At 50.7% G+C, this 16,030-nt stretch overlaps 1 long non-coding RNA gene across 1 annotated transcript; it reads right to left on the reverse strand.

Annotated features, from left to right (window-relative positions):
* Positions 1-426: 426 nt before the first annotated feature.
* On the reverse strand, positions 427-10,736 carry LOC140650898 (uncharacterized). The gene is made up of 3 exons (XR_012042192.1): positions 9,852-10,736; positions 8,365-8,502; positions 427-574 (listed from the first exon to the last, which is right to left on the reverse strand). It is a non-coding gene; the product is annotated as an uncharacterized lncRNA (long non-coding RNA).
* Between the last annotated feature and the right edge of the window lie 5,294 nt (positions 10,737-16,030).

Below are 16,030 nucleotides of genomic sequence, written 5' to 3' on the forward strand. Positions count from 1 at the left end.
TGTGTTCAAAAGGAACCTTAAAATAATTGGGGAGGGGGAGATTAAGTATATTGGGCTTTAATAAACATACCAGACTCTAGTTTTCAGTCTGGTGTGACTTCGTACTCTAGACACGGAGAAAATTTGGGGCTGTTTGGGGTTAGGTGAGTAACCAGCGCATCAGCTGGGCTCAGAGCAGCTGATGCCAAGGTCGTGAGCTGTCAGCTGTAAACAAAAGCATAGTAAAATAAGCTGCAGTTTGCACAACACACACGATTCTGGCAAAAAGCTGAACCAGGTCTGGAAAATCATCCCTCTCCAGTTTTGAGCCTCGGGTGTCTCAGCAGTAAAGCTGAGTGTGCCTTCTGAGAGGAGCTTTTTCAAACAACCTGGAGTTACTTGACGTTTTTGAGACACAGTGAAGACAGAAAACCATTTACCGCACCCAGAAAAGAGCTTTATTTATCAAAGCACCCAGGCTGCAGGCGGCACGGCCGGATTGATTCTGGGTAGGGTGAGCACAGAGCTGCCTGTATGCCGTGGAGCCGGACACTGGTACTTCATGATTAATCAGGGTGGACATCCCCTACGTGACCTGCAGAGAGCACAAGGCAAAGCCGCGGCAGCCTGACCCGGCTTGGCCAGCTCCCACAGGGGCTGGAACAGGCACAGGGAGCAGGGCTGGGCCAGTGGCAGCCTACACGCAGATTACTGGAGCAGGAGAAATATCCCCTTTATATATGCCTTTACATATATATGCCTTTACAGAAGCATCTCCAAACCCCAGATCTGACTGGATTTGGGTTGTCAGGGTATTTAAAAGCCCACCTGCTCATGTCCCTGAGCAGGTCACAGATTTGGGACTCAGATAATTTTAGTACTCTTTCCAGCTCTTTGACTGGCTTTTGCATAACTGTAGACAGTTTAATTCACTTCTCCACACCCTGCCATGAAACAGGGATGTTGTGACTCCAGTAGGACCATCCTTCTTTAGAAGGACTCTGCTCTGGGATAGCAAACCCAGCCTGGAGTGTGTCATCTCCTTGCCAGGTCCAAATTCTTCTCCCTGAACCCCAGCCACCCTCAGTTCAAGTTTTTTTCCTGCACTGTGGGAACACTATAAGCAGGATCTCTTCAAGAGCAAGTATGTAGGCATGTTAAGACAGAGGGTAGAAGATCACATATCCATCCCAAAGGCAAATGTAGGCATTCAGAGAACTTCCCAGTGAATTGGGCTGAGCTCTGTCCCCAACACAGGACCCCTAAGCCAAATTAGCCCACTCTGCTTGTAGGCTATGCTTGCAGGAAACACGAGCAGGTTTGGGGAAAAACAAGCAGGTTTAGGGAGAAATAAGCAGGTTGGGTGTTCCAGGGAAAACAAACAAGCTGGATGTTCAGAAGATGTTTGCAGCTGATTTTCTCTCTGCCCTGCAGGTCTTTGCTGCATCTGGCTTGCGACGGAGCAGGGCAGGCTCTCACCCTTACCTCTGCTAGGGAAAGCAGAGCAATGTCGTGTCCACTGGTGCCTGTGGCTGACCAGCTTTCACCAGGATACCTTGTTTCTGCACGCTGCCACAGCACAGCATCTCTGCCTGGGAAATCCCAGTGCCGAGCTCCTGCTTGGGGCCAGGCATTGTTTCCGTTCCCAAAAAAGGCTGACATCACCCCGTGCGTCGCCTGACCTGCTGCCTAGCTGGGCATGGTCACCAGTGTCATTGCCAAGAGTTCCCGCAAGCCTCACGTCCCCAGTATTTAACAACTTCCATGCAAGAAAACCTGCTGAAAGCAGGGTCTCAGCCTTGTGTCAACCAGGGGACTGGGACTCCTGCAGGGGGGCGTTTGGCTCCTGCTTTCCAAGGAAAGTCTCCCAAGAGCCAAGCTGACCCATTGTTGTTGTATTTGGGGACCACCTCCTGCATGCAAACGCTTGCGGCGGGGATGAGGCTGAAGGCTATAGGTATGAGATGAGGCTTCTGGTCCCTGTTACTGCTCATTGCAGCTCCTGCCCAGTTGCTGCATCACAGCCTCTCTCAATCTCAGCCACCAGCAGCAACATCCCCAACCCTCTCCAGAGCATCCCGGGAGAGGATTTTTGCCCATTGTAACCTCCAAATTGCTTCTTCCTCCATCTCAGCGGCCTGGGTCGGGTCCCACAGGCTTACCCCTGCCCCTTGAGCTGGGGAGACGAACCCTTTTCATCCATCCACGCCTGTGCACACGTTCCCCCACACTCCCTTGCATCCCAAGGTCACCTCCAATATTGACTTCCAGTTAGTGCAGATGTTTAACTCCCATCCAGTTTTGCAAGTAATTCTTGTGCAAAGCCCAAGTGACTGCTGAGTACGAATTACAGCATCAGCTCCTAACTCAGGAATTTATCCTCCATGTTCCCAAAAGAAACAGCTCCTTGGCTGGAGGACCTCCTGTTCCTCCCCCTTCCCTCCTGCCCCTGGCAGGGGCCAGGACCCCCACGCTCCAGCTCCGCTCCTCTCCCCCATTCCCGGTTCATCACGCCCCATCCCCACTGTGCTACCCTGCTCCCTGAGTCATGATGCACTGCCCAACACCTCTGGGTGCTGTGGGCATAGCTGTGGTGTCAAGCTCCCCTCTGATTTAAGGCGAGGGTAATTACAGCCCTGTGTAGGATTTTTAGGAAGGCTGGGAAAACCAGTTTGGTCATCCCTGGCCCAAGGTCATGTCCCTGCGCTGCTTGAGAGCAACAGGGGAGGAGGGACTCGGTCACTTGGGGAATAAACGGCAGGTCCAGGGCAGGTCGCTGGGGCACCCCATCGTGCAAACTCCTCAGCATCCTCCCTTAGCCCCTGCTGTCCCCGGGACAGGGTGCAACACCCGGCCGGGGTGGCAGAAAGGGGCTCAGGATCTGGCCTCAGGGGTGCTGGATAACAGGGCAGTGGCTGGAGCCGCCCCGGCCTCCTGCCACCCTCCAGCACCCTGCATCCCCCCGCTTCCAGGCGAAAGCACTCACCCCATAGCCTCCAGGATGGGACATGTGCACACACATACACACACAGATACATGTGCATACATGCATATATGCACACACAAACACCTACATATATACACATACAACTGCACACACACATGCACGCACACACACGTATGTATACACCCCACCGCACACCTATACCTCTAGACACACATGCACACACAGGCATGCCCACACATGTTGCACACATAAACACGCACACACGTAGATACACACATACACACATATAAATATGCATATATATACTAACACATCCATATACACACACATGCACACACAGATACACACACACACACTCTACACACCCCTATGCATACATATGCACACACACACACATATGCACACACATACATATGCGAGCACTTATACACACACATACACACGCACATACACACATACGCACACTGAAATACACTTATACACATACATGCATATGCACCCCAAAAACACACGTACACACACACACATGCACATTCACACGAACCTACATACACACACCTACAGACACGTGCACTCGTGCACACAGAGCCACAGCAAGAAGCTGCCAGCTCTGCTGGAGCCAGGGAGCCCTGGGGACCTGGGGGCACTGGGGGGAGTTTAAGGGGGCCAGGGGGACCAGGGCAGGTTGACTCCTGGTCGTGGCACCCTGGGGCAGCCAGGCAGCCCGGCCAGCCCTGCAGCAGGGAGCAGGGCCAGTGACGCCTTTCCCAGAACAGGTTATTTAATAAAGTATTTCAGCACCTAGTGAGTCATTAATTATTCCCCATCCTACAATGCTAATACTAATAATAAAAAAATATTTTACAGCATTCCACTCCCTGTGCCTGCCCTCACAGGTGTCATGCACCTCCCACCATACCACCTTGCCCAAAGAGCTGCAGCGTGGCCCCAGCCACCCACCCGCTGCCAGGCTCCCACTTCCAGCCACGCTTCATCCCCGCTGCCTGGAAACCCCTGGGGAATCGGAGGAATCCTTCCCCTGACTCCATCCCCAGTAATCTGGGGTTTCCCAGCCCAGGTGAAGCCATTCCCAGGCAGGTTCTGACTGAGGGTGAGCATCCTCAAACTCTGTGTACCAGCATCTTCTCAGCATGACATCCCGGAGCTCCTGCTTTCCTAAGAGGCACAGATGGATGGCAAGCCAGCATCAATGCATCCCTGGGGAAATCCCACATCAACACCAGCTATCCAGACACCACCACCAAAATTCAACAGTGGCATCTTACAAATGGCAAAACTCCCCAAAATAACATGCATACTTCCTTTAACACATCTACATCACGCTAAAGAAGCCACGACACACAGCCCCTGACTATTGTCACACAGACAGCCAAGCCACCCAAATACCTGACACCGTGTCCTACACAGTCAACCCCAAATCCCAGAAGGTCCATGACCACCAACCCCAGGGCAAAAACCACAACCCATCCCTTCATTCCACACAAATGGAAGTCACGCATGGGCATATAGTCTGCCGCCCCACACTGGGCTGAGCTGGTGTGACAGTTGGTACTCGAAATATCTCCCATGACATGACAACACCGGTGGGACCAACAGGCTGGGGCTGAGTTTTTTCCCCTCCCCGTTAGGTTACTTCTGTTTCCATCTGTTCCTCACTTGGTTCACTCATGCTGGTGGAGCAGGGCTGTCCTTTCCCCTGGGACGCAAGGAGGGCCAAGAGCGGTGTTGAACCACCAGCGGGGATTGCTGGTGTCCCAAAAAGGGTTCCCCCTTTTTGGGACACCAGCAATCCCCACTGGTGCAGAAGAAAAAGGGGGTTGCTGCTCCCCACCATGGCAAAACAAAAAGCCTGCTGGTGATTTGCAGACATGGTTCCCACTATTTTTGAGGGTACCCAAGTGCCTTCAGCCTGCTGAGGCCGTTTACAAACAGGGTGCTAGATCCCAGCCCAGCAACCTCCTGCCCGCAGGCTTGAACCTTTGAACCAGCTGAGCTGGAGCGTAGGGGGGCGCAGGGCTGCTCGATACTGCCTTTCCTAGGAGCATCTTTCAAAAACCCGAGCACCTCCAAACCTCGGCCCACCGCGGCGCTGGCGCCCCCAACCGCGTGGCTCAAACCGCTGTGCACAAGTGCACACCCGCACGCACACTCACGTGTGCACACATCCTCGGTCCCTCTGCTCCCACCCCGGGAGTGCCGCTGGCATGGCATGCAGCTGGTGGGAAGGGGCTGCGGTCGGATGGGGCTGCTGAGCAGGTTTAGCCATCACGTTGACCCCGGCTCCTGCTGTGTCCACCCTCCCTCCACACTGCCTCGTCCCACCCTGGGGCCTTCCCACAAATGCTGCTGCTGCGGAAATGCTCAGGTCCTACGGTGGCTGTGGGGAAGCTAAACCTCGAGCTAAAACCTCGGCATGTCCCTGGGCTCGGCACCACCCACGGATGTCTCACGCTTCCCCATAGGCAAAGTCAGCTCCTGCCTGGGGCTCTCCCCACCAGAACTTTGCATCCATCTCTAACCCACCTTGGCCACCTCACAGCCATGACCATTTTTTTCCAAGCCCCCCAAAACCCAATCTCAGCAATAGTGCCTGGAGCAAGGCAGAAACCCACAGTCCAGCCATACGAGGAAAGCCATTGCCCAGCCAATCCCTCCCAGCAGCTCTACCCAGATTTGATGGGGTTTCTTGCTTCTCCTGGGGAGAGGGGGTTCTGTCCCACCCCAGCAGGATCTCCATTTCATTGTAGGATTAAATAGTTCCTCCCTTTCATTTCTGAAGTACTTTCAAGTGCTTCAAATTCTCAAGTATTAACACATGATAGAGTAATTTGTAACTCCCAGACAAAAATAATCTGGTACACAGAGTAATGACACAGAAAGCACTCCTGTAATGTTTGACTGTCCATCCCAAGTATGGCCATATCACAGAAATGCGTAGCTAATGAGCAATCTTCATGATGGCCAAAAAGTAGGGGACCTCATCAAGGCAAAGAAATAGGGTAAAGTAGATATTTCTAGCCATTGAAGCTTTAAACAAAATCCCAAGGACTTCACTGCCAGCTTGAGGCAGGCACCCAGCACATTCCTGGCAGCTACCAAAAGAAAAAAAAGTCCTGAGAGAGCTGGACCCCAGCTCCTGGCTCAGACACTGCCAGCTCCTTGCCCATGGGATGGGGTCAGAGGGATACCAAGGTCCCTCCCAGTGCTCAGGGACCACCCAGGCAATGCCACGTTGATTAAAATGAGCCTCAATCATCACTCGTTGCTTGGGTGGATGATGGTTCGTTAAGTCTCACTTGGTTCATTAAGCCTCACCTGTCTGCATGGGAATGGAGCAGATACTTTGCATCCCCCCACCAGCAGCAGAGGTGGCTCTGGAGCTTTACGAGGGTAAAGCCGAAGTTCATGGGATGGTATGACAACCCTCCTCAGTGGGTCATACACTGGGAGGGTGTGTTATATGCTCTGCCTTAGGCAAAAAAAAAAGCCTAAAAGGTCAAAAATTCAAAGAGGTCAAAAATTCAAAACCAATCCATACATATAGGTCAGGGGCAGAGAGGGAGAGACTGATTTTGACTGTCCAAAGTCAGTGGCTCTGACAGCTTTATCTCAACACTGTGGCGACCCAAATTACATGAAGAGAACTAATGGGAAGTTAGTATGCTTTGTAACACGCTAGCAGTGTTTTGCCCTCTTTTAAATCACCTATTTGCTTTTTGCATAGATTGTTTTGTGCCCTTGTTTTTATTTTCCGGTTGCTTTTGTTTGCTTTCTGCGACAGGCTAGAGAGCACAAATTTATCTGATTTCCCAGCTGTTGCTGTGGGCTTTACACATAGCAACAAGGAGGAGAAATATTTTTCTCTTTTTTCTGATAGTAAGAAACAACCTGCAGCCTCCAAAAATCACATTGGAGACACTGAGGGAGGGGAAAAGCTCTGCCCCCTTTCCTCTTGCAGTTGTGCCATGTTTTATCAGTAATGTTTGGTTCACCTTGTCTGTCCCACCAAAACAGCCCTCAGCAATCTCCCTGCAGCAGAATAGCACTCTGTTTTCCCCCCCAAAAATAAAAACTCAATCTCCAGGGCAGCTCCTGAGACTAGATGTAGTGGAGAGAGCCAGGAACATGCAAATGCAGTGTTTATTTATTCATGGCTTAAACCTCTGAGTGCCAAACCACCTGGCAGTGTGAGTGCCCTCCCTCTCTCCCTTTCAGCCAAACCCAACCCACATGGTGCTGGGTAAATGTCAGCGGAGGTGATGATAATGATGATGATGATGATGACTTGATTAATAGAAATCTTCAGGCACACCTGGCTCAGATTTAACAGCTCTGGCCCTTTTTTTCTTTGTCCCAGCCCCGCCATCCCAATGACTCTTCAAGACAGGTGTGGTCCATCCTTGTTCACCCGATGGGGAAACTGAGGCAGAGCAGTGGCAGGGTTTGCTGGGGTTGCAGGAAAGCTGAGTCAGAGCTGACATGGGTATTTGGGAAACTCCCTCACAGTTCTCCATTTTGCTCTTGCTTCCCATGGAAACAGAGATTATGCAATTGTGTTGTCTGTCTCTCTGCCAGATCCCTCCTCATTTGTGGTTTTTAACCCATGGGGGACAGCTTCACCCCCAGATGTAGGTGTTTCAGAGATGTTTTGTGGAATTAGGCAGCTCAGCTGGGAGGAGGAGAAAGACCAAAGTCTTCCTCCACTGGGAGGAAGATAGCAGGGCATGCTGAACTGCATTACTAGCCACCTGAGACTCCACACAAGAGGGTGCTACCAGAAACCAGCTTCAAAGCTGTGCTGCTCCAGGAACATCTTGCAAAAGCCTTACCCTCTGGGTGTTGAGGCTGTTCTGCTGGGCCTCCTTCTCCAAGTGTGTGGATGAGTCCCAAGTGTGTGGCCTCACCCCCTCACGGGGTGCTTTGGGGCTGCAAGGACAGAGAGGAGCACCCTGGCTTTGGGCTGGGGTGAACCCCTTTTCCCCTACCCCTACAGCCTCTGCAAGGCTGCTCTGTGAGCCAGAGCTGTTGTCTGCTGAGGTCAGAGATGGCTTCCCCATCAGGGAAGACTCCTTTGAGGTCTACACGAGGGTCCTTCCACCAAAACAAAAACTGGGCACCAGCTTTGGGGAATCTGGGCAAATCTGCTTTGCTGCTCTTTAGCCTGGTTTGACCTCAAAGGGTAGGAGTTACCTGCCCTTGCTTAGACACCGGGGAGAGACATGCCTTGAGATGAGTCAGGGGAACACGGGGTGAGGCCAGCTGCCTCCTGAAGGCTGCACAGGGAGCTGAGGGCTTTGTGCTAACATTCAGGTGGATCAAAAAATCCAAATGCCCAGACCCAGGGGTGACAGGCATGCTTGAAACTCCCAGCTGGATGCTCTCGCTTGGATATCCCATCCTGCCCTGCTGTGGCTTACCAAGTCATGCGCAGAAGTCTTCCTTGCTCCCCGGGTGATGAGCCTCTGTCCTGAAACAGGCTGGTTACTGCACCCAAGTTTTATGCTGGAGATGAATGACTATGCTGTCATTTGGGGTTTCCTTTGCCTCCCCTGTGCCTAGTGTAGGAGGAAACACAAAGTGACGGATCCCTTGGGCAGCAGGTCTTGCAGTCTGGGTGAGGACAGCAGCAGCACCCAGGGGAGAAAATACGGGCATGGGACAATTTGAAGTCACCTGGGAGATGTTGGACATCTCGCTTTGGGGCATTTTCCTTTGATTTGTCTTTTAAACAATCTGGGAGGGTGCAGCCAAGACTCATGGTGCTTATTATGAAAGGGATGGAGACAAAATTGCACCTCGAATACTGTATTCAGTTTTGGGCCCCCCACTACAAGAGAGACATTGAGGGGCTGGAGTGTGTCCAGAGAAGGGCAACGAAGCTGGTGAAGGGTCTGGAGCACAAGTCTGATGAGGAGCAGCTGAGGGAACTGGGGTTGTTTAGCCTGGAGAAAAGGAGGCTGAGGGGAGACCTTATCGCTCTCTACAACTACCTGAAGGGAGGTTGTAGCAAGGTGGGGGTCGGTCTCTTCTCCCAAGTAACAAGTGATAGAACGAGAGGAAATGGCCTCAAGTTGCACCCGGGGAGGTTTAGATTGGATATTAGGAAATTTTACTTCACTGAAAGGGTTGTCAAGCATTGGAACAGGCTGCCCAGGGAAGCGGTTGAGTCGCCATCCCTGGAGGTATTTAAAAGACGTTTGGATGAGGTGCTTAGGGACATGGTATAGTGGTGGTCTTGGTAGTGTTAGGTTTACAGTTGGACTCGATGATCTTAAAGGTCTTTTCCAACTGATAGGATTCTGTGATTCTGTGAAAAGGGAAATAATTTTCAGATGGTCATAAGACCATAAGGTCTTTGTGTCCATAGGAGGAACAGCTGTTCAGGCTGGGACTCTTCTGTCCCCAAAAGACATGCACGAGAAAGGTTATGGTAGAGCCTGTAAAATTGCAAGGGGCAGAGTGTGGTTGGATAGAAAAGGACCACTCATCATCTTCTCCACGTGAGGATGAGGGCATCAAAAAAACTAGCAGGTGGCAGGATCAAAACAAACTAAAGGAAATGATTCTGCACCCAAACAGGTCATTCGATTGGGCGGCTGTTTGCCACAGGATGTTGCAAATGCTTAAAATTTACTCAGCTTCAAAAATAACTAAACAAATTCATGGGAGAAAAATCTACTGAAGACTATTAAACACAAGGACACCTCTGACTCAGGGAGTCTGAGTCACAAAAAAATGTTGGAGGTCCAGGAAATATCACTTGTCCTTACGCCCTTCCAAGGGTGGACTTCCATGAAGAGAGGTGCACGGCTAGATGGGCCATTGGGGGCCATTTCTATATTTAAGAATATAGAAGCACCCAGCACTGAAACACGGCATCAGTCATGATAAGTTTGTTACCCACCTGCATGAATCTCCCCCAAGATCTTGCTGCTGTGCTATGCAAAGCATCTCCTGGAGGCATGCGGTCCGGGGGGGACACATGGCACCCAGCAGGTGGGGAACGGAGATAGCACCCAGCGGGAGCCGTGTAGGCATGTTGCTGGAGATAGGGCGACGGCAGCGGACTTGCTCGGTGCAGCGCCTTGATAGAGCACCAGATGCTGGCTCTTGAGCCAAGAAACCGAGCCTGAAGGCCATGAGATAAGGCGAGGGCAGACGGAAAACAGCCCATGACCTGGCAGTGAGAATTTCCAAATCTTCTTTTTCATTCCTGTGATGCAGGAAAACAAGATCAAAAAGGAAAATATTAAAAGCAATTAATACATACCCTGAGCAAGCACAGCCCAGCCTGGCTGCCCCAGACCCAGCTGCAGGGTCAGGCTCTGAAGTGGTGAGCAGGGCACAGCATGTGCAATATCTTCATGGTCTTCATGACCAAGATGCCCTGAGAGCTGGACGGTGAAAGCACCAGTAGGAGCTGGATTCAGAGTCATCCCAGTGGATGGTAGCACCTTTCCATCTTTTGGGCTGCTCTCATAAAAGAGACAAGTGTCTATAAAAGAGACAAGTTCATTGCCCCCAAAACAGCCTCCAAGTCTTCAAGCCCTCTATTACCCTATGGGAGTATGCTGTGCATCCACTGAATGGAAAGAATACCATCTTCACACCAAGGGCTTTGCAAAGTGTTACCATCCCTCTGTCTGTGTGCAAAGTGTCTCCTGTGAAACCAGTATCAGCGCCAGCAGAGAGCCTCGAAGCCTTGGGTCTCGCTCTGCAGCCATCTCCAATGTCAATAAAATGCTGCCGGCCACATCACCAACCAAATGCCCACGAAATACAGTCAATAAGTGAGAAGCCTCTTGTTTTCTATGGCTTTGCCAAGCCTTTGGAAATACCTCCAAGGATGGGAGCAGCCATGAGCATCACAGGTTATATATACTCCCATGTCCTGTGTTCTGAGAGCCTCAGATAAAATATTACTTGAATGTTTTTTTATTATTTATTAATCATCAGAATATTAAGAGTAACAGCAGGGTATTTTCATTGTGCTCTTTTATAAAATCTTTCAACAGCTTTCGTGAATTTTTAGACAGCAAGTAGATGTGAAAGAAGCATATATGTATATATATTTCATATATATGTGTAAGACATCATGTTGATGAGTGTAAACAAAAAGGAGGGTAGGGCAGCAGGACCAATGGGACAATATTTTCACATATATGAAAACAAAACCAGAAGAATGCCCTATGATCAAGTCAAGCTGAACTGGAAATGGCTCTGGAAGGAACAGCTTTATACTGTTAGAGAACAAGCTAGGCACAACGTTACTAAACCCTTCCTTCTAATTTATTTTGCTCATAAGTGATCAGGTAAATGAAAATATGTCTCACTCTAGGGAAAAACTCTGCATTTCTGAAGCTGAGCACGTGTTCTGCTGCCGAGGGAAGGAACTGAGTGCCCTGGCAATGCTCACCAGTGCTGCACTTAAAGAAAAAAAAAAGAGAGAAATATATTAAAAATGGATGCTGAGAGAAGAACATGCTTGAGATGGAGAAAAGCTTTTATCCAGGTTGTGTGGCTTTCATTGTATTTTGGCTGCTTCTTTGCAAAGGGAAGGATTTGCTCCCTGTAAGGTGCTCACTGCTTCCTCCAGTTCCCATTTTGCAGCCCGTGCTCCGTATGTTTTCCCTGTCGAGGGAGCGGCTTTCAGGCCTCCGCTCCATGGGGCTTCCCTGCTTTGCCCCACTCACTCCCCTCTCACACCAGAGGGGCAGCAGGAAGAGGGAAATAGCTAAAACTTGCCCTTTTTGGTCCTTCCTGACAGCTGACAAGTACATTCAGCTTTTTTTTCCTTCCCCAGGGCGAGAGCAAGGAACGGTCCTTTGATTATCTCAGAGATACGGAGCGTGCAGACCAGACAGGACCGGGCTGCAGCCAGCTCACCCAGCTGAACACCTCCCCTGCAGCGCCTGTGAACGCGTTGCCCTCTCTCACCCATTTCCCACCCCATACCAGAGACAAGAACAAGAGCATTTTAATTTAAAGCACTGTGGAAATGAGGGTCCAGATGCAAAGGCTTCGGTTGGCTCTTAAACTCCTTCCCTCCTACTCTTTCAGACCCTTGAGACATCCATGCAAAGACAAAACAAACCGGTTTGAGATAAAATCCACAGCTGATAGTTTGGGCAGCATCAGAACCTTCTCCACCTTTAAAATTGGGATGCTCCTGCAGCGGGGACTGGCCCTGATGCACACCCAGATGCAAGTGTGCAGCCTGGGGCTGGCTCCCTTTGTGCTCTGCCAGCCCTTGTATCAACAGCCAAGGTTCAGAGAAGAGGAATAACCCATCCTACAGGCCAGGCAGAGGATGCTGAGATGTGCTAGATGGCACAAGGACATAGGATGTGCCAAACCCACCGTGCACTGAGAGCTTCAAGTTAGTGCGGCCAAGGGGTTTCCTGCAGGATGGAGAAACATGTGGGTAATTAATGGAAATCTCCTGGCAGGTAAACAAGTCTAGAGGAGACTTACCTGGCCCTGCAGGCAGCTGTAGATGGGGACTGAGATGGTGGCACAGCAAAGCACTGAGGCATAGCACCTACGGGTACAGCCACCCTCTGTCTCATCCACAGCTCCCCCAGGGACCCTCTCACAGGGCTAAGCCCTTCTCATGGTTTAGCTTCAGTCGGTAACTAATCCCCACGCAGCCACTCGCTCACCCTCCCCTCCGGTGGGATGGGAGAGAGAATCGGAAAAGCACAAGTAAGAAAACTCATGGCTTGAGGTAAGAACAGTTTAATAATGGAAAAAATATAATAATAATAATAATAATAATAATAATAATAGTAATAATAATAATAATGATAAGAAGAAGAAGAAGAAGAAGAAGAAGAAGAAGAAGTTGCAATGAAAATGAAAACAACAAGAGAGCAAGAGAGGAACAAAACCCAGGAAAAAAACAAGTGATGCAACTGCTCAACACCCGCTGACTGATGCCCAGCCAGTCCCCGAGCAGTGATCGCTGCTCCCCGGTCAGCTCCCCCAGTTTCTATACTGAGCATGACACCATATGGTATGGAATAGCCCTTGGCCAGTTTGGGTCAGCTGTCCTGGCTGTGCCCCCTCCCAGCTTCTTGTGCACCTGGGAAAGCATGGGGGGGCTTAAAAGTCCTTGACCAGTGTAAGCATTACTTAGCCACAACTAAAACATCAGTGTGTTATCGCATTATTCTCACGCTAAATCCAAAACGCAGCACTATACCAGCTACTGGGAAGAAGATTAACTCTATCCCAGCCAAAACCAGGACAGCCCTCCAGCCACGGCCACGAAAACTGGGAGCGGGTGTACTGAGGTTGCCCCAAGGTCTGCAACAGGGTGCCAGTGGAGCAAGGAGGACCAGCGAGGGGTGGCTGGAGGGAACATGGGTGCAGGGGAGCTGGTGGGGCCAAGGGGCAGACATTCAGCCTCCAGCTATCGCCTCCTGAGCCCTCATCCCTGCAGGCTGGCATTGAGGCGCCTGTCCCTCCACGGGCCTCCCTTCTCCAGGAAGGTATGTGAGCACTGCTCTCCCGCATGGACAACACTGGAGGATTTCAGCCTTGTGAGATCAGACCAGTGGTTTTCTGGTTGTTTATTCCCAGACCCCTTAGAAGCTCTTCCCAAATTTCCATGGGACAGCAAGCCCCGAGGTGGAGATGACTGCACTGCTCAGTGCATTCAGGCCAGGCAGCGAGGCTTCTCCAGACTTGTTTGCCTGTCTGGGAAATTTGCATTAATTACCCTCCTGGTGATTCAGGCTCCTGCAGGAAAGTTCAGCCTCCTCCTCGCCATGCTCGGGCACACAGAGCAGTTTGCAGGGCCGGTGCAATGGTCTTCCTCTATCCAGCCCAATGCTGCTGAGCAGGGCTTCACACCCACCACAGTGTGGTTTCCAGAGCTCATAACCTACCTGTGCATACAGAGGAGTGAGACATTGCATCTGCCACAAGCACTTTTGCAGAGTAACATCTCAATTTTAGGAAGCTGGAGGTGGAGGCTGTAAGGGAACATCTCCTGCCCCAACTCCTCTCTGAACCTTCTCGCCCAAGGGAGTCTCTCTGTTGTTCAGCCATCCAAGCCTGTTGCCTTTGCCTGGGGCTGCAGTTTGGTTTCCTTCCTCTGAATCTGTTCATATTTGTTGTGGGAAGGGTCATGAAAAGGCCAAATTCAGCCTCGGCAAAACAAGGCCCAGCTCAGCTCACTCGGTCCTCCCTCTGTTTCCTAATGGAAACTCTTCTTTGTGGTCAGCTTTCAAGGCCCTGGGCAGGACCTGAGCTGTGCATCTTCAGCTAAGCCTAGCTGGCTGTGCATTTTAGTGGAGCTGCTGGCAGAAGATGACTGCATCGCTGCTGGAGACCAGCCCACAGAGACCACTGGAGGTACAGCAGCGAGTGAGAGCGCTCATAAGCTCAGCTGATAGTGGCTGATAATGCGCTGGAAGTGAAAGGTCTCAGCCCAGCACAGATCATGGTGTTGATGTGCACCCAGTCCCTGAACCAGGAGTGATGTGAGACCCAGAAGAGCTTCCTCCTCCCCCTTGCTCACCTTCTGCAAAATGCTGTCCCTTCGCACCGTGGCTTCTGCCCAAATACAAAGAGCTGGCTGCTCTGAAGGTAAAACCAGGGTCTGACGGAGCCACTCCGGAGTCCACCAGGCAGCTGCTATGCGGGCTCCAGCTCCTTCCCCCTGCTGCCAGTGCCTGCCTAACCCAGATGGCTCATCCCCAGGAATGGGGACAGCTGGGAGTCCCTGCCTGATGGTCACCCACTCTCAAGGCAAGAACAGTCCTGCAGAGCTGACACTGCAGCAGAGGTGAAGGCAAAGCACTGGGGATGTCGGCTTAGGCTGGTGCCTCTCCCAGAGTGCACCTAGGGTCCCACACCAGCTCATGCCAGTGATGCTGACGGCCCTGCCGTCTCAGCCACACCGTAATGCTCGAGACAGGGATGTCTTGTGCAGCAAGAATAACCTAAAACACCAGTCCCCAACACAGAAACTATTGCTGGAACCGAACCACATGGATATCTCAGTTACATATCCATCAATAAAGTGTTATGCCCCCCAAATCACTGCTTTGGAGGGTGACAATGGTCACTTCGTGCTTCAACAGAAATCAGATCAGGAGCCTCTGAGGACCACAGCATGTACCACCGCTGCTGTGTGCAGCTGGAGGACTGTTCCCGTAGCTGGCAGGTTGAACAGGCTCAGATATTTCTGTGCACTGAGCCCAGAATGGGAAGTGTAAGATGACCTGAACAGTCAGTTACACAAATTCTTTGGAAATGCAAACCACTGTCTGACAGGCATAAGGTCACAGCCGTCACCCTCCCCAGGCCCTGGAATCACAGCTGAAATAGCATTGTAATGCGCTTATAATTTATTCATCAGCTGAATGAGAACAGCAGCAGGCATTTTGATGGCACTCTTTTATCAAACCCCTGTGATGGACTTCATTTTAAAAGAGCAAACTAGAGTAGAAAGGGAAAAAAAAAAAGACAAGTTAATTCTATTCAAATTTAAACAAGCAGGGAAAAGGGCAAATCAAAATAAGTTTAAAAAACCCACTAAAGATTTTTTTTTCCTCTTCATTTTTCTTCTGCTTTGTTCTGAATCTTCCAAACTTTGCATTTCTCTGCTGTTGGTTACTTTGATGCAGGGGGCTCATGTTAACCCAGATGCTGCCGACTGATGCATTAAAAGCATCTTTTCATCCCTGTGATGAGTTCTGCCTGAGGATCGGCTTGCCCCATTTTTAGGTGAAAGAGAGCCAAAAGGTGAATTTTGGACAGACCTTTATCCTCAAAGATTCACAGTCACTTCCCTTGAGTACTTGGATGCTCTGCTCCTCAAATATAGGAACCTATATAGGTGCCAATGTGAAGGCGAGGACTCTTGTACACCCATTCTCATTTTCAGGAGGTGAGGATCAGCCTGTGCAGTATTGCTGCATTGCTCACTTGGGCAGAAGAGCAGAGAATTGCACTTTGATTTCCCTCATTAAATGCTCAGGGAGTTTTTTTTGGGAAATCTTTCCTTGGAAACAGGGCATTAGTGCCTGGACTGAGATCCATCACCGTGGTGCTTGTCTGCCCTCTGGTCTG

Source organism: Ciconia boyciana, chromosome 4 (genome assembly GCF_034638445.1).
Source record: "Ciconia boyciana chromosome 4, ASM3463844v1, whole genome shotgun sequence".
Lineage (NCBI taxonomy): Eukaryota > Metazoa > Chordata > Aves > Ciconiiformes > Ciconiidae > Ciconia > Ciconia boyciana.